The sequence below is a fragment of the Canis aureus genome, chromosome 28, assembly GCF_053574225.1.
Source record: "Canis aureus isolate CA01 chromosome 28, VMU_Caureus_v.1.0, whole genome shotgun sequence".
NCBI lineage: Eukaryota > Metazoa > Chordata > Mammalia > Carnivora > Canidae > Canis > Canis aureus.
The window spans coordinates 37,240,317-37,259,410 of record NC_135638.1 but is presented as its reverse complement, the minus strand read 5'-3'; the positions used below and the strand labels follow the sequence as shown (position 1 = coordinate 37,259,410).

Here is a 19,094-nt window from a genome sequence, read left to right as displayed (position 1 = left end):
ATAGATGGTCTCTAGAGACTGCTGGTATCTCAGCCACTGTGTTTCAGGCTAAATAGAGCATTTCCCATTTCCTTTCATAAGACATAATAAAGATCATTTTTAGAATTTTTTTTCATTTTTATAAAATTAATTGCTTTTTGATGTTTAATATTAAGTGGAAAAAAGTAAATAGCATTAATTCTAGATGTTTTTTCCTTTCCTGCTAAGATTTTATAATAGCTTTAGATTTAAAAAATAAATTACTAATAATTTTCTAAATGGTGGATATACCATTTATTATTTTAATCAATAGCAGGTATTGTATTAACATTTAATATTACCCATCTTGCTAAAGTTTTAGAAACAAACTTTACTGGGTCTCCTGGGTGACTTAGTTGGTTGAGTGCCTGATTCTTGATTTCTGCTCAGATCGTGATGTCAGGTGAGATCAAGCCCCACATGTCATGTCAAGCTCTTCACTCAGTGGGGAGTCTGCTGGAGATTCTCTCCCTCTCCCTCTGCACCTTCCCCCACTCACATTCGTACTCAGGTACTCTCTGTCTCTAAAATGAATAAATAAATCTAAAAAGACCCAAAACTTTACTGCAAATCATACAGTTTTTAAAAGCACAGTGCTGTAATAGTACATAGGTGCCTAAGAATATTACTCAAATTTAAAACCATTTGCTTATTTTCTACTCTTCTATGATTTTGACAAAATTTTACAGATGCCTCAAATGTATTTGACCTAAAATTAAGTGCACATTTCTTCTGAACTGCTCCTTTTCCTGTGTTCCTTATCTCAACTAAGGGAATCCTACAAAGCTAGGGTATAGGTGATCACCGGGAGGTGATCTTAAACTTCATTCTCTCTCTGTACTCTGACAACACCTGGTCAGGAAAAAAGATTGCTGTTTATGTCCAAATATCTCTTATGTCCATTCCTATCACCTTAGATTAATTTGAGTTGTTATTTCCTATAAAAACTAATTTAAGGACAAATTTATCATTGAACCTATGGCTTTGGCCCCTTTGCAATCTATTCTCATCCAGTTACTAGAGGGATGTGTCTTTTTCAGGCTAGTTGGATCTCAGTGGCCTGCATGCTCAAGTCCAAATACCTTAGCACAGTATATATGGTCTGATGTCCAATCCACTTGGGGCTGGATCTTGTTTGATGGGGAGCTAAAGAAGGTGCTTGGCTGGCTCAGTCAGTAGAGGATGCAACTCCTGATCTTGGTGTTGTGGACTAGAACCCAAGTTGGGTGTAGATTACTTAAGAATGAAATTTTAAAAAAAGTAAAAGATGGGAGCTCAGGAAAGGGGCCTTAGCATGGAGAAATCTTCATGGGCTACACCAGAGTGTGCCATGTATTTAGTACAAAGGTAGTCCTCTTCAAAGGAGAAGCTATCTGGAAAAGGGGTGGGTTGGTAGAGGGTGGAGACACATGGGTAAAGCAAGACCCTAAAGCCAGGACAATATGAAAGAAATAATAAAAGGTAGTGCTATGAAGCAGGAGGCAAGGAGACTTTTTCTTTCTTTTTTTTTTACACTTTGTACTTTATTTAAAATTAATGAAATGATAAACACAGACTTAGACAAGTGACAATTCAATACATTTCATTGAATTATATAAAAATGTACATATTCACAAGCACATGGGTCCTTCACTAACATCGAACATCTCAATCTATTAGGTCAGAGTATTCTGGAATTCCAAAATTTTTTATCAGTTTTATTTTCTTCAAATCCAAATTCTCTTTTGGCCCAAGATTTTATTGAAAATATGTTATACTCCATCTGCCAGCAGCTTTTTTGGCTACTTTGTTTCTTGGTGCATTTCCTCTACAACTTCCGGGTCACATTCTTTGTATTTTTCTATTTCTGCCTTTAGCTGTTCCCTTTGATCTCAAAGTAAAAAAAGCTCTTTTTTTAAATAATAAATTTATTTTTTATTGGTGTTCAATTTGCCAACATACAGAATAACACCCAGTGCTCATCCCGTCAAGTGCCCCCCTCAGTGCCCGTCACCCATTCACCCCCACTCCCCGCCCTCCTCCCCTTCCACCACCCTCAGTTCGTTTCCCAGAGTTAGGAGTCTTCATGTTCTGTCTCCGTTTCTGATATTTCCTACCTCTCTCTTCTCCCTTTCCTTCTATTCCCTTTCACTATTATTTATATTCCCCAAATGAATGAGAACATATAATGTTTGTCCTTCTCCGATTGACTCATTTCATTCAGCATAATACCCTCCAGTTCCATCCATGTTGAAGAAAATGGTGGGTATTTGTCATTTCTAATGGCTGAGGAATATTCCATTGTATACATAAACCACATCTTCTGTGTCCATCGAAAGATAAATGGATAAAAAAAAGCTCTTTTGCTAGCATGGTCGTTTCATGTCAACTAATTTTAGTTTCTAGATGCTTTTTGGTAGGTCTGTGTCCTTTTGGTTTCTCTCAGATTACGGAGATTCCAGAGCCTCCAACTTACATTTTCTCACATGAAGAGCTTTACTTGAGAAAGCCCAACAATCATCAGACGTTCCAATCCTCTCCCAGCCAACCACACCATAAGGACGTCTTTTACAGACAGAGCACTCATGCCTTTCTTTTGGGAAATAATCTGCTTGTCTTTAATTGAAGTACATCTTTCATCTCAAAAAAATATTTCCATCAGGCGAGCTCTCTTTTCCTCTACACTCAGTCCTTTGTTCCTTTGACAGGATTTAAACTATCATGGCATGCAAAAAAGACTAACTCAGTGTGGTGTTTCCCAAATAAAGCGACTAAAAGACTAACTCCTATTAACCAGAAGCTGAAGCACAGAAGGGCAGGGATTCCTGTCCTTTAGTGAAAACCAATGGACTTTCACAGAAACCATCTAACTAGCATAAAGATTCGTTAAGTTACATTTGAAATTGTGAGTAATTTGTAAATGTGCTCTACAGGTTACCAAACATAAAACCACTCATTTGTCAAAAGATCAAGAGAGCGTTTCAGGATCTGGGATGTCCCACATTGCCTGCTCAGCAGCTGGCTGACATTTTCTTTCCTGGGTCCTGATAAGCAGCTGCACGTTTGGTGTCCCTAATCTAGGAGCCTGGGGCACTGATGCTGAGGTGACTTGTGGTCGTTTTGAGGCTGTATGATGATTGGATCATGTTCTTCAAAGCTCAGCTTGTTTAATGTTTAATGGAACCTGCCCTGGAGGGCACCAGGGATAGTGATGAGGTCAGAGTGAAGGTAGGTGGTGGGTCCCCAGGCTTTCCTCCTGTGTGGCCCAGGAGCACTGAGAAGGAGAGACATGATGACACTGGGCTCACCTCAAAGTTCCTTTTTTAGAGGAGTTTGTTGGTTTGTGATAAGGGAAAGAACTGCACATGAATCATGTTATCATTCTTTTCCAGGCAAGTGGGGTCAGTGTTCTCCCACCAGGCTGGATGCTTGCCTTCTAGCGCTGCTTGTAAACATCAAAGGCAACATGCTCATACCTCCGACTTTTTGTGAGCTGCTCCCTCTGCCTGGAAAGCTTTACTCCAGGTACTTACAGAATTATCTCCTACTGACCAAAGCTCAAAGCTAACATTTTCTGTGAAGGCCTTTCTGCACTTCCCCTCAACCTTTTATTTTCCAAGAAGAAAAAAAGCGCCTGTTCTTATGCCATTCACACCTTTGTAATATTGTTGCTCCTCAACTTATCACTATTTATTTATTTATTTTAATTTATTTATTTATGATAGTCAGAGAGAGAGAGAGAGAGAGGCAGAGACACAGGCAGAGGGAGAAGCAGGCTCCATGCACCGGGAGCCCAATGTGGGATTCGATCCCGGGTCTCCAGGATCGCGCCCTGGGCCAAAGGCAGGCGCCAAACCGCTGCGCCACCCAGGGATCCTTATTTATTTATTTTTATTGACAGCCTTACTCCATTATCAGCCAGATCCTTCACTTTGCTTGTACAATGTCTGGTATATATCAAACTGTCAAAATGTTTTCAGTGCTTTAAAAGTCAAATACAATCTTAATTCTTTTCCCATGCAGTGATGATAGAAAGAGAAGAAAGTCATCACCTCTAAAGGGTACTGTTAAAAACATATAAATTGATTTTATACTAAAAGAAGATTTTAAATGGTGCACATTCTTTTCCATACTTTTTAGTGTTTTGCTTGCTTTATGATTTTGGATGTTAAAGTGATATGAAGCAATCAGCTTAAAGAGATCAAGATTTATATTGGCAAAAATAACATAATAAAATTCAGTTTAATCTATATCATTTACTGGATCCAAACCTCTAATCACTGGGTGAGGTGGGATGGGGGTATAGGTGGCAGTTGAATATAAGTGAATGACATTTTGATGAGTGGAATTTTTATGTTTTAAGCCAACAATTTAAAGTTTCCAGCTATTGTAAAATTAGGAGAAATGACAACTTCTTCATACCTCTGCTTCTTTTTTCTTGAATTTGTCCTTTAGACTTCTAGGCATAAAGTTCTTGGAGACAACTATCCAGTAAAATGACCTATCAGAATCTATGTTCCTATAGTAATAGAAATATTTGCATCTGATGAAGTCAGGAGAGCCTTGTTGTGGATTCTGCTGTCCTTTATGGGGTGCAGATGTTTCTGGTTGGTGTTTATTTAATTCTGAGAACTTTGATTTTGCAAAATGTGGCGTTGACTTATTGCAGCAAGGAAAATGGAAATGGAAATAACAGCCTTCTCCTAGGCCTTCTAGAGTTCTTGGACTTAAAATTAGACTTGCTGGTGAGTTTTCTTTTTTGAAAATGTACCCTCTGAAAATAGAAGTGATATTTTAAGTCTTTTCAAAAATATGTACCCCATATATATAGTCTCTGAGATTCCTGCATAACTGATCTCAAAGCATTCTGTCTACATTCTACTTTTTAAAAAATTGTGTAATGGATTAAAGTATCACTTGTGTACCATCTATGAATGTTTCCCTATTTAAGTGATATTTTCTCTTTTCTTTTTTAATTATAAAAAGTCTGCTCTAACATCTCTAGAAACATGAAAGCATGTGGAAAATATAATATATACATGCATATATATTTATATATGTACATATACACACCCACCCACCCACCCCCATATATATATATATGCTTTTTGACTTCTTTCCTTTCTCCCCTCTCATTCCAGAGTTCCAGAGGCCACTTCTATTTTCAGTTGAGTGTGCATCTTCCTAAAATCCTTACTATGTGTAGTTTCCTAGGATTGCCATAACAAATACTACAGATAGGGGACATTAAACAACAAAGTTTATTGTCACATAGTTTTAGAGGCTAGAAGTCCAAGATCAAGGTGTTGGCAGGGCTGGTTTATCCTGAAGCCTCTCTCCTTGGCTTGCAGATGGCCACTTTTTTTCTGTGTCTTCATATAATCTTTTTTCCCTTGGGTCTCTTTGTATGTCCAATCCTCTTCTTATATGGATATAAGTGAGATTGGATTAGGGCCCACACTAACAGGCTAATTTTATCTTAATCACCTCTTTAAAGACCCTATCTTCAAATATAGTCGTGTTCTGATGTATGGCAGTTAAGTCATCCACATTTGAATTTTAGAGGGAACACAATTCAGTCCATAACACTACGTATAAATGCACTTTTTCCAGCATAGGCAGGAGTACAGTATACATATTTTCCTGTGATTTGTTTTTCACTTAACAATATAATAAGATCTTTCAATGTTGATAGTTTTTCTCTTCATGGACTACAACGTTTCCTAGTATAGGTAATCTATAACACTTAACCATCACATTTTTAGTGGATGGTTAGCTCCTTCCAGTTGCTTGCTATCATATACACTACAGCATTGAATATCCTGGCAAACATACCTTTTTTTAAATATATGTGATTATTTCTATAGGGATAGATTGATAGGGATGGAATTTATGGGTCGAAGTGTAAGCCAATTGTATGTTTTAAAATATTGCAAATAGTGGTCCCAAAAGGCTCAATTTATATTCACAGGAAGAGAACTTGAGAGTGACTGTCAATCTCAACACTCACCAGCTTTGAATATTATCAATGTTTTTTAAAATTTTGTATACCTGATGGACAAATTTAGTGTTTTATTTTTTTATTTTTTTATTTATTTTTTTTTAAATTTAGTGTTTTAATATACATTTTTATAACTGTACAGTTTGAACATCTTTTCATATGTTTCACAAGTAATTTTGTGAAATGTTATTTTATATCAGATATCCATTTTTCTATTGAGCTTTTGGTCTTTTTCTTATTCATAATAGTTATTTATATGTTATGACTGTTTATCCTTCATCTGTTATACATTTTAAAATATTTCTTTCAGATATGATTTGTGTTTTATTTTGTTTGTGGGTTATTTTGACCTAAAGAGGTCTTACATTTTTATGTATGCATGTATGTATGGATTCATACATGTTTTCCTTTTAAAAGTTTGTATATTTTTTAGGATTGCCATCTCTGCTAATAGGAAATGGCACTTTGGTATGAATTAATTAAATGTTTCTTTTTTTATCACATAAGTCCTAGTTTTAAACTATACAGAAGAACTTGGAGTGAAACATGAAAGTCTACTTTACTTTTCCATCTCTTAACTACCTACCCACCTCTACTGCCCCTACCTGGGAAACCAGCATTTACTGCTTGGTACCTAGCATCCTATCTCATTCGCTGTGAGCTACATTCACTGTGAGAGATACATTTGTATCTCTCATTATAAAAACATAAGTAAGGTCAAGATTTATGTCTGCTTTTTTCACTTACTTTTTCCATGCAGCAGTATGTCTCCAAAACTTTAAATGTCAGGACAAATAAGTCTATCCTTATACTTTTTAGTTTCTTGGAAACTTTAAATGTCAGTACAAATAACTGTACCTTACTCTTTAGTGGCTGAATGCTGTTGCATAGTGTGACACTATACGTTATTTAACTACTTCTACTGTGATAAACATGCAGTCCTTTTCAAATTATTTTGCCATTATTATGATTTTAGAAAGTAAAATTGTTAGTTTTGGTTATTAATGTTTAGATTTTAACCTATCTGATACTTATTTTTATAAACAACATGAGATAAGACTCTTAATCATATATTTAACAACCCTCTTTATCAATTTGAATGCTACTTCATTATGTTTTACAATACAATGCCTAATTCTGCCTCTTGAATCACTTTTATTATTTTATTATTGCTATTCCAGGACAACACAATTTTAATTATTAAATAATTATAAAATGTTTGATTATTCGCTCCAGCAAATTAATCTATATTACAATTTTTTTCCTCTAAAAGTGTTTAGGTACTTCTTGCCTTTTGCTTTATTTCTTTAATGAACTAGAAACAGCTTGTCAAAATATGGAATTTTTGGGGTCTGATTTAGATTGATAGCTTGATTTGGGAAATACTGATTTTTTTTTAGAGTATTGAGACTCCTACAGGAACAATGGTATATCTCTGTTTTTTCAGGTTTTCTATATTGTCCTTCAATAAAGGTTTTTTTAATAGTGGAATTGCATGGTTTTGTTTTTGTTTTGTTTTAGTTACATTCCTAAGTGTAGTATTGTTTTGGTATTATAAGTGGGATTCTTTTCTATTACATTTTATAATCGATTATTGCTTTTATATACAAGAATGTTATTGTTTTCTTGCATCTCATTAAGAAATAGCCCTGTCCCCAAGAATTTACAAATTTAATTCAAAGAAAAGCTAATATTTAAATTAGAACACAGGGATAATTAGAGGCACAATTGTGTGTTGTAATCTATAAATTACCTTCAGAGCTCTCAAGGGTTCAAGAAAGCTTATCATGGTCACACAAGGCTTGACCTGGTTCTTCAAGAAGAAGTAGCATTGTAAGCAACAGGTTACAGTGAATAATGTCAGAGAGATGAGACTGAGTATGATACATACTTAAAAATGATTAGCATTTCTGGACAGATTGGAGGATGAAATCTAAAACCCAGCAATAACAGAAAACCAAAAGAAAAGGTGGAGGTGATTATGGAAACTCCTCAAATCTCCTCTAAGTGAGTATTTGGGATTTAACTCAATAAATAAAAGGAATCATTTTGGGGTCAGAGAAGAGACATTTAAAACTTGGGAGTTGTAAAATTTTTTTTTGGCATATTGGATGGAATTTGGAATCAAGGTAGTCCACTAAAAGGCTATTTCAGTAATATACTTTCATAGAAAAAAGAGCCTAAAACAATGTAGTAAATAAATAAGTCATTTCCAAAGAAGACACAAATAGGATGTGAAAGGTTGAATAGGAAAGAAGAGCTCAATATTTACAAATTTTTACCTTAGTAGAAAGGAATAACAGTGATATAATTACCAGAAGTGGGTGGGAAGGTGTTTTAATGAAAGACAAAGTTTGTATTAGAATATGTTTAGATAATTTGTTCCAACTCTCTGAAAAACAGTCCATGGTATTTTGATAGGGATTGCATTGAATGTGTAAATTGCCCTGGGTAACATTGACATTTTCACAATATTAATTCTGCCAATCCATGAGCATGGAATATTTTTCCATCTCTTTGTGCCTTCCTCAATTTCTTTCAGAAGTGTTCTATACTTTTTAGGGTATAGATCCTTTACCTCTTTGGTTAGGTTTATTCCTAGGTATTTTATGCTTTTGGGTGCAATTGTAAATGGGATTGACTCCTTAATTTCTCTTTCTTCAGTCTCATCGTTAGTGTATAGAAATGCCATTGAATTCTGGGCATTGATTTTGTATCCTGCCACACTGCCGAATTGCTGTATGAGTTCTAGCAATCTTGGGGTGGAGTCTTTTGGGTTTTCTATGTAGAGTATCATGTCATCTGCGAAGAGGGAGAGTTTGACTTCTTCTTTGCCTATTTGAATGCCTTTTATTTCTTTTTGTTGTCTGATTGCTGAGGCTACGACTTCTAGTACTATGTTGAATAGCAGTGGTGAGAGTGGACATCCCTGTCTTGTTCCTGATCTTAGGGGAAAGGCTCCCAGTGTTTCCCCATTAAGAATGATATTTGCTGAGGGCTTTTCATAGATGGCTTTTAAGATGTTGAGGAATGTTCCTTCTATCCCTACACTCTGAAGAGTTTTGATCAGGAATGGATGCTGTATTTTGTCAAATGCTTTCTCTGCATCTATTGAGAGGATCATATGGTTCTTGTGTTTTCTCTTGCTGATATGATGAATCACATTGATTGTTTTAGGATTTGTGTGGAATCAGAAAAGACCCCAAATAGCCAGGGGAATATTAAAAAAAGAAAACCATAGCTGGGGGCATCACAATGACAGATCTCAGTTTGTACTACAAAGCTGTGGTCATCAAGACAGTGTGGTACTGGCACAAAAACAGACACATAGATCAATGGAACAGAATCCAGAATCCAGAAGTGGACCCTCAACTTTATGGTCAACTAATATTCGACAAAGGAGGAAAGACTATCCACTGGAAAAAAGACAGTCTCTTCAATAAATGGTGCTGGAAAATTGGACATCCACATGCAGAAGAATGAAACTAGACCACTCTCTTTCACCATATACAAAGATAAACTCAAAATGGATGAAAGATCTAAATGTGAGACAAGATTCCATCAAAATCCTAGAGAAGAACACAGGCAACACCCTTTTTGAACTTGGCCACAGTAACTTCTTGCAAGATACATCCATGAAGGCAAGAGAAACAAAAGCAGAAATGAATTATTGGGACTTCATCGAGATAAGAAGCTTTTGCACAGCAAAGGATACAGTCAACAAAACTAAAAGACAACCTACAGAATGGGAGAAGATATTTGCAAATGACCTCTCAGATAAAGGGCTAGTATCCAAGATCTATAAAGAACTTATTAAACTCAACACCAAAGAAACAAACAATCCAATCAAGAAATGGGCCAAAGACATGAACAGAAATCTCACAGAGGAAGACAGAGACATGGCCAACAAGCACATGAGAAAATGCTCTGCATCACTTGCCATCAGGGAAATACAAATCCAAACCACAATGAGATACCACCTCACACCAGTGAGAATGGGGAAAATTAACAAGGCAGAAAACCACAAATGTTGGAGAGGATGTGGAGAAAGGGGAACCCTCTTGCACTGTTGGTGGGAATGTGAACTGGTGCAGCCACTCTGGAAAACTGTGTGGAAGTTCCTCAGAGTTAAAAATAGACCTGCCCTACCACCCAGCAATTGCACTGCTGAGGATTTACCCCAATATACAGATGCAGTGAAACGCCAGGACACCTGCACCTTATTGATGTTTCTAGCAGCAATGTCCAAATAGCCAAACTGTGGAAGGATCCTCCATCCATCGAAGGATGAATGGATAAAGAAGATGTGGTCTATGTATACAAAGGAATATTCCTCAGCCATTAGAAAAGACGAATACCCACCATTTGCTTCAACGTGGATGGAACTGGAGGGTATTATGCTGAGTGCAATAAGTCAATCAGAGAAGGACAAACAGTATATGGTCTCATTCATTTGGGGAATATAAAAAATAGTGAAAGAGAATCAAGGGGAAAGGAGAAAAAATGAGTGGGAAATATCAGGGAGGGAGACAGAACATGAGAGACATCTAACTCTGGGAAACGAACTAGGGGTGGTAGAAAGGGAGGTGGGTGGGGGTTGGTGGTGACTGGGTGATGCACACTGAGGGGGGCACTTTGTTGGGATGAGCACTTGGTGTTATTCTATATGTTGGCAAATTGAACACCAATAAAAAATAAATTTATATATAAAAAAAGAGTATGTTTAGATAAATTTCGAACTAGAAAAGCACATTTGGTATGAAACTGAATCTGGGCAATTGGCTCACTGAAATAATTCTATAGGATAGCACACTTCTGTTCTTGGAGCAACTCATCATTTTCCAATCTGCTTTTGATTCGTGATTTAGTAAGACTTAATCCTTCTGGAGCTCCTACTTTGTGATTTATGGTGTTTTGTTTTTGCTTTTGTTTTAGTCAAAATTATTAAACTGGTGAGAAGTGATAATTGGAATGGGTTTACAAAGAGAATATGATTTTCTAAAAGTACAACTCTCTTCAAGTTGTGCCCTTTATAAAGGGTATTTTGATGTTATATAAAAGGTAGACATTAGATTTTTTTTCAAACTCAAAGGTCACATGTATGGAGCAATGCTTTCAAGAACCACTGCAAAGGAATTATTTCTGTTGATGAACAGTACAGATTTTTGAATCATAGAAAGTCATCAAATGCAATTTATGATATTTATACATAATGTAAATTTGCTTCTTTATTTTAATTAACAATTATTGACTATTAAATATTAAAAACACTAGGAACATTTCAGTTTCATAAAAATGCTCCCAAGAAATCTCAAAAATAATCTCAAAAATACTTGATCGACAGAAATAAATTTCTGGAATTCCAGAGTACATTTCTTTCATATGCTAAATGTTATGAATAAAATCCAAGCAGCAGCTTTAGATATAAGTGAAAATATTATGGATGGATTTTAAGCATCCTCTTGACAAACTTCTGATTCTGTAAAACATAATCCCTTTTAATTTTCCTAGTACATTATAAGGGCCAATCAGAAAAGAGAATTTCAAGGATAAAGACATTTCCATTAAGAACTCACATTTATTTGATGGTTAATTCTAATTACCTGTTGACAAAAGTAGTTGAAAAAATATAGATAGACTTGACTGAAAGCTGCCATCAAGTTTTTGGACTGTTTTTATGTACAGTTTTAATGCATATGGATTCATAAAGCCACCACTACAATCAATACATAGAATAGTTTTATCACTAAAAAGTCCCTTATAGATCTTGGAAACTAGCCCTTTATCTGAGAGGTCATTTGCAAATATCTTCTCCCATTCTGTAGGTTGTCTTTTAGTTTTGTTGACTGTATCCTTTGCTGTGCAAAAGCTTCTGATCTTGATGAAGTCCCAATAGTTCATTTTTGCTTTTGTTTCTTTTGCCTTCGTAGATGTATCTTGCAAGAAGTTACTATGGCCGAGTTCAAAAAGGGTGTTGCCTGTGTTCTTCTCTAGGATTTTGATGGAATCTTGTCTCACATTTAGATCTTTCATCCATTTTGAGTTTATCTTTGTGTATGGTGAAAGAGAGTGGTCTAGTTTCATTCTTCTGCATGTGGATGTCCAATTTTCCCAGCACCATTTATTGAAGAGACTGTCTTTCTTCCAATGGATAGTCTTTCCTCCTTTATCGAATATTAGTTGCCCATAAAGTTCAGGGTCCACTTCTGGATTCTCTATTCTGTTCCACTGATCTATGTGTCTGTTTTTGTGCCAGTACCACACTGTCTTGATGACCACAGCTTTGTAGTACAACCTGAAATCTGGCATTGTGATGCCCCCAGCTCTGGTTTTCTTTTTTAAAATTCCCCTGGCTATTCGGGGTCTTTTCTGATTCCACACAAATCTTAAAATAATTTGTTCTAACTCTCTGAAGAAAGTCCATGGTATTTTGATAGGGATTGCATTAAACGTGTACATTGCCCTGGGTAACATTGACATTTTCACAATATTAATTCTGCCAATCCATGAGCATGGAATATTTTTCCATCTCTTTGTGTCTTCCTCAATTTCTTTCAGAAGTGTTCTATAGTTTTGAGGGTATAGATCCTTTACATCTATAAAGAACTTATCAAACTCAACACCAAAGAAACAAACAATCCAATCATGAAATGGGCAAAAGACATGAACAGAAATCTCACAGAGGAAGACATAGACATGGCCAACATGCACATGAGAAAATGCTCTGCATCACTTGCCATCAGGGAAATACAAATCAAAACCACAATGAGATACCACCTCACACCAGTGAGAATGGGGAAAATTAACAAGGCAGGAAACAACCAATGTTGGAGAGGATGCGGAGAAAAGGGAACCCTCTTACACTGTTGGTGGGAATGTGAACTGGTGCAGCCACTCTGGAAAACTGTGTGGAGGTTCCTCAAACAGTTAAAAATAGACCTGCCCTACGACCCAGCAATTGCACTGTTGGGGATTTACCCCAAAGAGACAAATGCAATGAAACGCCGGGACACCTGCACCCCGATGTTTCTAGCAGCAATGGCCACGATAGCCAAACTGTGGAAGGAGCCTCGGTGTCCAACGAAAGATGAATGGATAAAGAAGATGTGGTTTATGTATACAATGGAATATTACTCAGCTATTAGAAATGACAAATACCCACCATTTGCTTCAACGTGGATGGAACTGGAGGGTATTATGCTGAGTGAAGTAAGCCAGTCAGAGAAGGACAAACATTATATGTTCTCATTCATTTGGGGAATATAAATAATAGTGAAAGGGAATATAAGGGAAGGGGGAAGAAATGTGTGGGAAATATCAGAAAGGGAGACAGAACGTAAAGACTGCTAACTCTGGGAAACGAACTAGGGGTGGTGGAAGGGGAGGAGGGCGGGGGGTGGGAGTGAATGGGTGACGGGCACTGGGGGTTATTCTGTATGTTAGTAAATTGAACACCAATAAAAAATAAATTAAAAAAAATAAAAAAAAAATAAAAGAAAATAAAAAGTCCCTCATGCTGCCTCTTTGTCATGATTTCCTTTCTAGACCTACTAACCATCGGCATCAATTGATCTGTTCTCTGCCACTGTGATTTTGTGTTTTTAGAATGTCATACTAATAGAATCGTACAGTAAGTAACTTTTGAGACCAGCTTTTTTTCACTCAGCATAATGTCTTTGAGATTCATCCAGGTTGTGTATATTTATAGTTCATTTCTTTTTATTGCTACAGTATTATTTCATTATATGCTTAGGCCTCTATTTGTTCAGCCATTTATCCACCAAAGAACATTTGGATTGTTTTCAGTTTTGGGCAATTATGAATTGAACAGCTATAAATATTTATCTGAAGGTATTTATGTGAATATAAATTTTTAAAGATTTTATTTTTTTATTTTATAATAGGGAGAGAGATAGCATGAGTAGTGGAGGGACAGAGGCAGAGTGAGAGAGAGAACCTCAAGCAGACTCTGTGCTGAGTGGGGAGCCCTATGTGAGGCTTGATCTTGTGACTCTGAGATCATGACCTGAGCTGAAACCAAGAGTCAGTCTCTTAACGGACTGAGCCATTCAGGTGCCCCTTTGTGGATATAAATTTTAATTTCTCTAAGGCAAATGCCTAGGAGTGGGATTATTGGGTCATATGGTAAAATGTAGGTTTAATTTATTAAGAAACTGCTACATTATTTTTCAGAGTGGCTGTGAGATTTTGCATTACTGTCAGTGATATAGGAGAGTTCCAGTTTTTTCACATCCTTTTAGCTTTTGATATGGCCATTTATTTTGGACATTTTAATTGGTGTGAATCTCACTGTGGCTATAATTCCCATTTTCCTTAAGGTTAATTATGTTGAACATCTTTTCTGTATGCTTATTTGTCATCTTTATATCTCCTTTGGTGAATTGTACATGTAAACATGTACATGTTTATTTTTAAATTCGATTGTTTTCTTAATACAGAGATGCATTTTTTTTTTGTATAGTCTGAATACAAGTTGTTTGTACAAACAAATATTTTCTCCTGGTCTGTAACTTACTTTTTCAATCTCTTAACGATGTCCTCAGTTCAAATGATTTTCTTCTCTTAACAATGTCCTCAGTTCAAAGATTTTAATATTATTTAATTGATCAATACTTTTTATTTTATGGATTGTACCTTTAGTATCTAAGTCACAAGGATTTTCTCCATTATTTTCTTGTAAAATTTTATAATTTTATGTTTTTTTTTTTTTTTTTTTTTTTTTTTTTATTTTTTTATTTATTTATTTTTTTTTTTTATAATTTTATGTTTTATGTAAAACATAAACATTAGGTCTATGGTCTATTTTGAGCTAATTTTTGTATAAGCTGTGAGGTTTAGGTCAAGTTTTACATTTTTTTTCCTCAGGAATTGGTTTGTTTATCTAAGTTGTTGAATTTATGTGTGTGGAATTGTCAGAGCAACCCCTTCTTCCAGGAAGGTCTTTGGAGTCTGTTGTGATGGTCCAACTCCTTCCCATCTCCCCTCCCACCTCCCTTCCTACCTCCCTTCCTACACTCCCTTCCATCTTCTCTCCCACATCTTCCCACCCCCCTTCTGCCCACCTATCATTCTTGATATTGATAGTTGTACCTTTCCTTTTTTTCTTTGTTAGTCTTACTTGAGGTTTACCAACTTTAATGATTGTTTCAAAGAATTAGTTTTTCGTTTCATTGATTATCTCGTTTTGGTTTTCCATTTTATTGGTTTCTGCTCTTTTTCAAAAATTATTTCCTCTTTCTGTTTCCTTGCTTCTTTTTTTTTTCCTTGCTTCTTTTTTTTTCCTTGTTTCTTTTCCCTACTATCTTAATGTGGACATTAGATTATTGGTTTGAAACTTTTCTGCTTTTTCTAGTTTAACCACTTAATGCTCTAACTTTCCCTCTAAGCACTGCTTAACTATGTCCCATAAGTTTTTATCTGCTGTACTTTTATATTTGATCAGTTCAAAATGTTTTCTAATATCCTTTGAGATCTTTGACCCATGAATTATTCAGACGTGTATTGTTTAATTTCCAAGTGTTTGGAGATGTTTCTGTTATCTTGCTGCTATTGATTTGTACTTTTTTTTTTAAAAGACTTTATCTATTTATTCATGAAAGACAGAGAGAGAGAGGGGCAGAGACACAGGCAGAGGGAGAAACAGGCTCCATGCAGGAAGCCTGACGTGGGACTCAATCCCAGGTCCCCAGGATCACACCTTGGACTGAAGACAGCACCAAACCGCTGAGCCACCTGGGCTGCCCTGATTTTTAGTTTAACTCCATTATTGTTAAATAACATTCTTTGTATAATTTTAATTACTTTAAATTTGTTAGGTTTATTTAAAACTTAAGATGTAGTCTATCTTGTTAAATGTTTCATGTGCACCTGAAAGAACATATTTTTCCAGTTAGGGTATAGTATTCTATACATACCAGTTACATTCAGATGATTGATTGCTCAATTCTTTTATATCCCTTCTCTATCCATTTTCTCTCTACTTGTTCCATTGATCACCGAGAGAAGAGTGTTAATACAACTATAGTTGTGAATTTCTCTACTTCTTTCAGTTGTCTCAATATTTTTCATTGTGGTAAAATATACACAAAGTTTATCATTTTGGCCATTTTTAGATGTACAATTTAGTGACATTAAGTATCTTGACATTGTTATGCAAATATCTTCACTATCCATTTCCAAAGCTTTTGCATCATCCCAAATGTAAATCCTAAACATTAAACAGTAACCCCATTCTTTCCTTCCCCTAGCCCCTTAAAATCTTTATTCTACTTTCTGTCTTCATGATTTGCCTATTATAGGCAATATAAGCAAAAATCTCATATAAGAAAAATCACATAATATTTGTCTTTGTTTTGGGTTGCCTAGAGCCTAGGCCAGGGAACAGGGAAGGAAAAATGAGGAGGCACTGGTTTTCAGCAGAAGAGTCAGGGTGGATGTGCTTATTCTGTCTAACCTGGAACTGGAACCTCTTCTTTTTAATGTGATTATTGTATCTCAGCTTGTTTAGAAAACTACAAACATTTTCAAGAAGACATTTATAAATTAGAAACCAAATTTATTCTTAAAATAATTTTTATCTATATAGGTGATGTATTAATAATTCTTGTTGCACTAGTTAATTAATAGTTAAGGATAAAAATTCCTTTAATTAAACTGTCTTGTCTCAGTCCCCTCCCCCCCCCCCCAACGATTTCCTGGAGGTTATTGCTCTAAATAGCTTTTTTTTTTTTTTTTTTTTTTTTTCCCTCTCAATGCTATATCTTAGATGTCTGGCCATGTTTATCTATATAGAGCAACCATGTTTCTAATGGGCTCATTGTATTTTATGGTTTTTATTTAACTCAGTTTATTAGGTTATTCTCCTGTTTAGATACCTAGATTTTTAAAATAAAGAATATATTTGCTTAGAAAGAATATTAGCATCTGTGTTATAAATGATCCCTGTGGCCTCATGTAGTCTGATCCTCTGAGTTTCTTTTCTTTTTTTCTTTGTAAAGATTTTATTTATTTATTCATGATAGTTACACAGAGAGAGACAGACAGGCAGAGACACAGGCAGAGGGAGAAGCAGGCTCCATGCAGGGAGCCCGATGTGGGATTCGATCCAGGGTCTCCAGGATCGCGCCCCAGGCCAAAGGCAGGCGCCAAACCGCTGCACCACCCAGGGATCCCTGATCCTCTGAGTTTCAATGGTGTTTCCTGAAATTCTTAATTGGATTGCTAAAAGTTCACATTTTTTTGTTTTTCAGCATCAAAGCATAGTATTAACATTTTAAAGCCAAGTGTCAGGTCTTTTTACTCAAAAGTAATGTGCTAAATTGAATGCCAGTGGAAATCAATCACCTTTAATTGAATTCCAATAACTTTCCCACGAGTATAATTAAAATAATTGGCTCAATCCACAGCCACAAAAACTCAGTCCAGAATAATGTAGCTTTCCCTATAATGCTATAATAGGATTTGATTTCTATACAAACTGGATTTTTGCTAGACTATAAATCCTCATCTAACATCATTATTTATTTATTTGCCCATAACATTGTTCTCTGCTTCTTGGAATGTTGAAAATTTCATTTACTTGAGCTACAATGTTGATGTTTTCTAGAAATCCATACATGGGATACCCAACATGTTTAGAGGCTTGATGGCACATAGTGGCTTGAATCATGAATTCATCTGTAGCTTTTCCCCAACATCTATCGAAATGACAGTAAAGGAATAGAAAAGAGATAACCTATGAGGAAAAAAAAAAAAAAAGACAAGAAGTAAAAAACACACCTGAGAGGTCAAAAACATTTGGAAGAGCAAATGAAGGAATGTAGCTCAAGTAATATCAGGACTATTCTTAGATAACAGGGCTGAATTTTTTTTTAACTTGAGAAAATTTATGGTAATGATATCAGGGGATTGCAGATTGTTGAGAATCTTGAATTTGAACAAGAATGTACAAGAACGAATGGAAGCATCTCCAGAGGGTTAGAAATAGAAATATTTTCTATTTTCTAGAACTTACAGAATATCTTTTGTATCAGAAAAATGTGGCCAGAATGCTGCCACCACCTTCAACCATGAAAATACCTCTCTATATCATGTTCCCTCAAGGACAAACCATGTGATTGACTGAGTTTAAGTCATGTCTCTGCTCCTTGGATGTATTAGGGAGTGGAAAGAAAAAGCAGCTTCTTTGCTTCCAAAGTGGGAAATGGGCACCCAATTTGCTCTGCCATGCAGGTGACAAAGGGAGAAGTAATTTTCCAAAAGGAAATCAGTACATTGCTCAAAAGTGATATTAAAATTAAAATAATGCCAGCTGCTAATCTTTTATATGAGCATGACCCTTCCTCTCTTAAGTCTTTCTTAACCTCACATAGACAGACTCCCATCTTCTCCAATTCCTCCTCCCCTACAGAACACTGAGGGTTCACTCTGGAAGCAATGAACCAGGGAGGCTCTCGACTAGGACACCAACCACTACTGAGAGGGCAGTGAGGTATAGCACTAAAAGTTGAGAGGTGAAAGCTCAATAAGGAGTATCCTCCAGCCCCCTATCCTGGTCTTCTAGAACATCAGCACCCAGGTTAATACTCTGTGAGCATGAGGTTGGCCAATTGTTTTCTGGAGAAAATCAGTGGTCCCCCCAAAATATTTCACAGATTCTGAAAACTGGAGATCTCCCAGTGAAATAACAAGTCATTCTAAATGAGGCTCAGGAATCAATGTGTGTGCCCAAATACGTAGAAACTCCAACGGTCTTTATTTGTCCCTGTTCTTAGATCTATCAGCCAACAGCAAAGAATCCTACTTGAGGAAAATCACCAACACAAAAGTAGAGAACCTCCAATACAAACACCAAGAAAGAGCAATACCTGCAATGCAGGAGCAGAAGAAAACTTCAAAAAACCATATAATGTGTTCAGAGAGATTAGATATTGAATGCACACACAAAAAGAACAGGGCTTATGAACGGAAGAAGGAGTTCTTAAAATAATTAAATATGATATTACAAGTAAAAGTGTTGGAACACAGAGTTGAAGAAATCTTGCAGGACATTATAACAAAACAAAGAGAAAAGAAT

The 19,094-nt window shown here is 35.9% G+C and overlaps 1 long non-coding RNA gene and 1 pseudogene across 3 annotated transcripts in view; one reads left to right on the top strand and one right to left on the bottom strand.

The window, feature by feature from the left end:
* The window catches only part of LOC144300655 (uncharacterized), a 123,758-nt gene that overhangs the window by 88,735 nt on the left and 15,929 nt on the right, over positions 1-19,094 (top strand). The gene's annotated exons all lie outside the window — the stretch shown is intronic.
* LOC144300130 (meiotic nuclear division protein 1 homolog pseudogene) lies at positions 1,666-3,909 on the bottom strand (annotated as a pseudogene).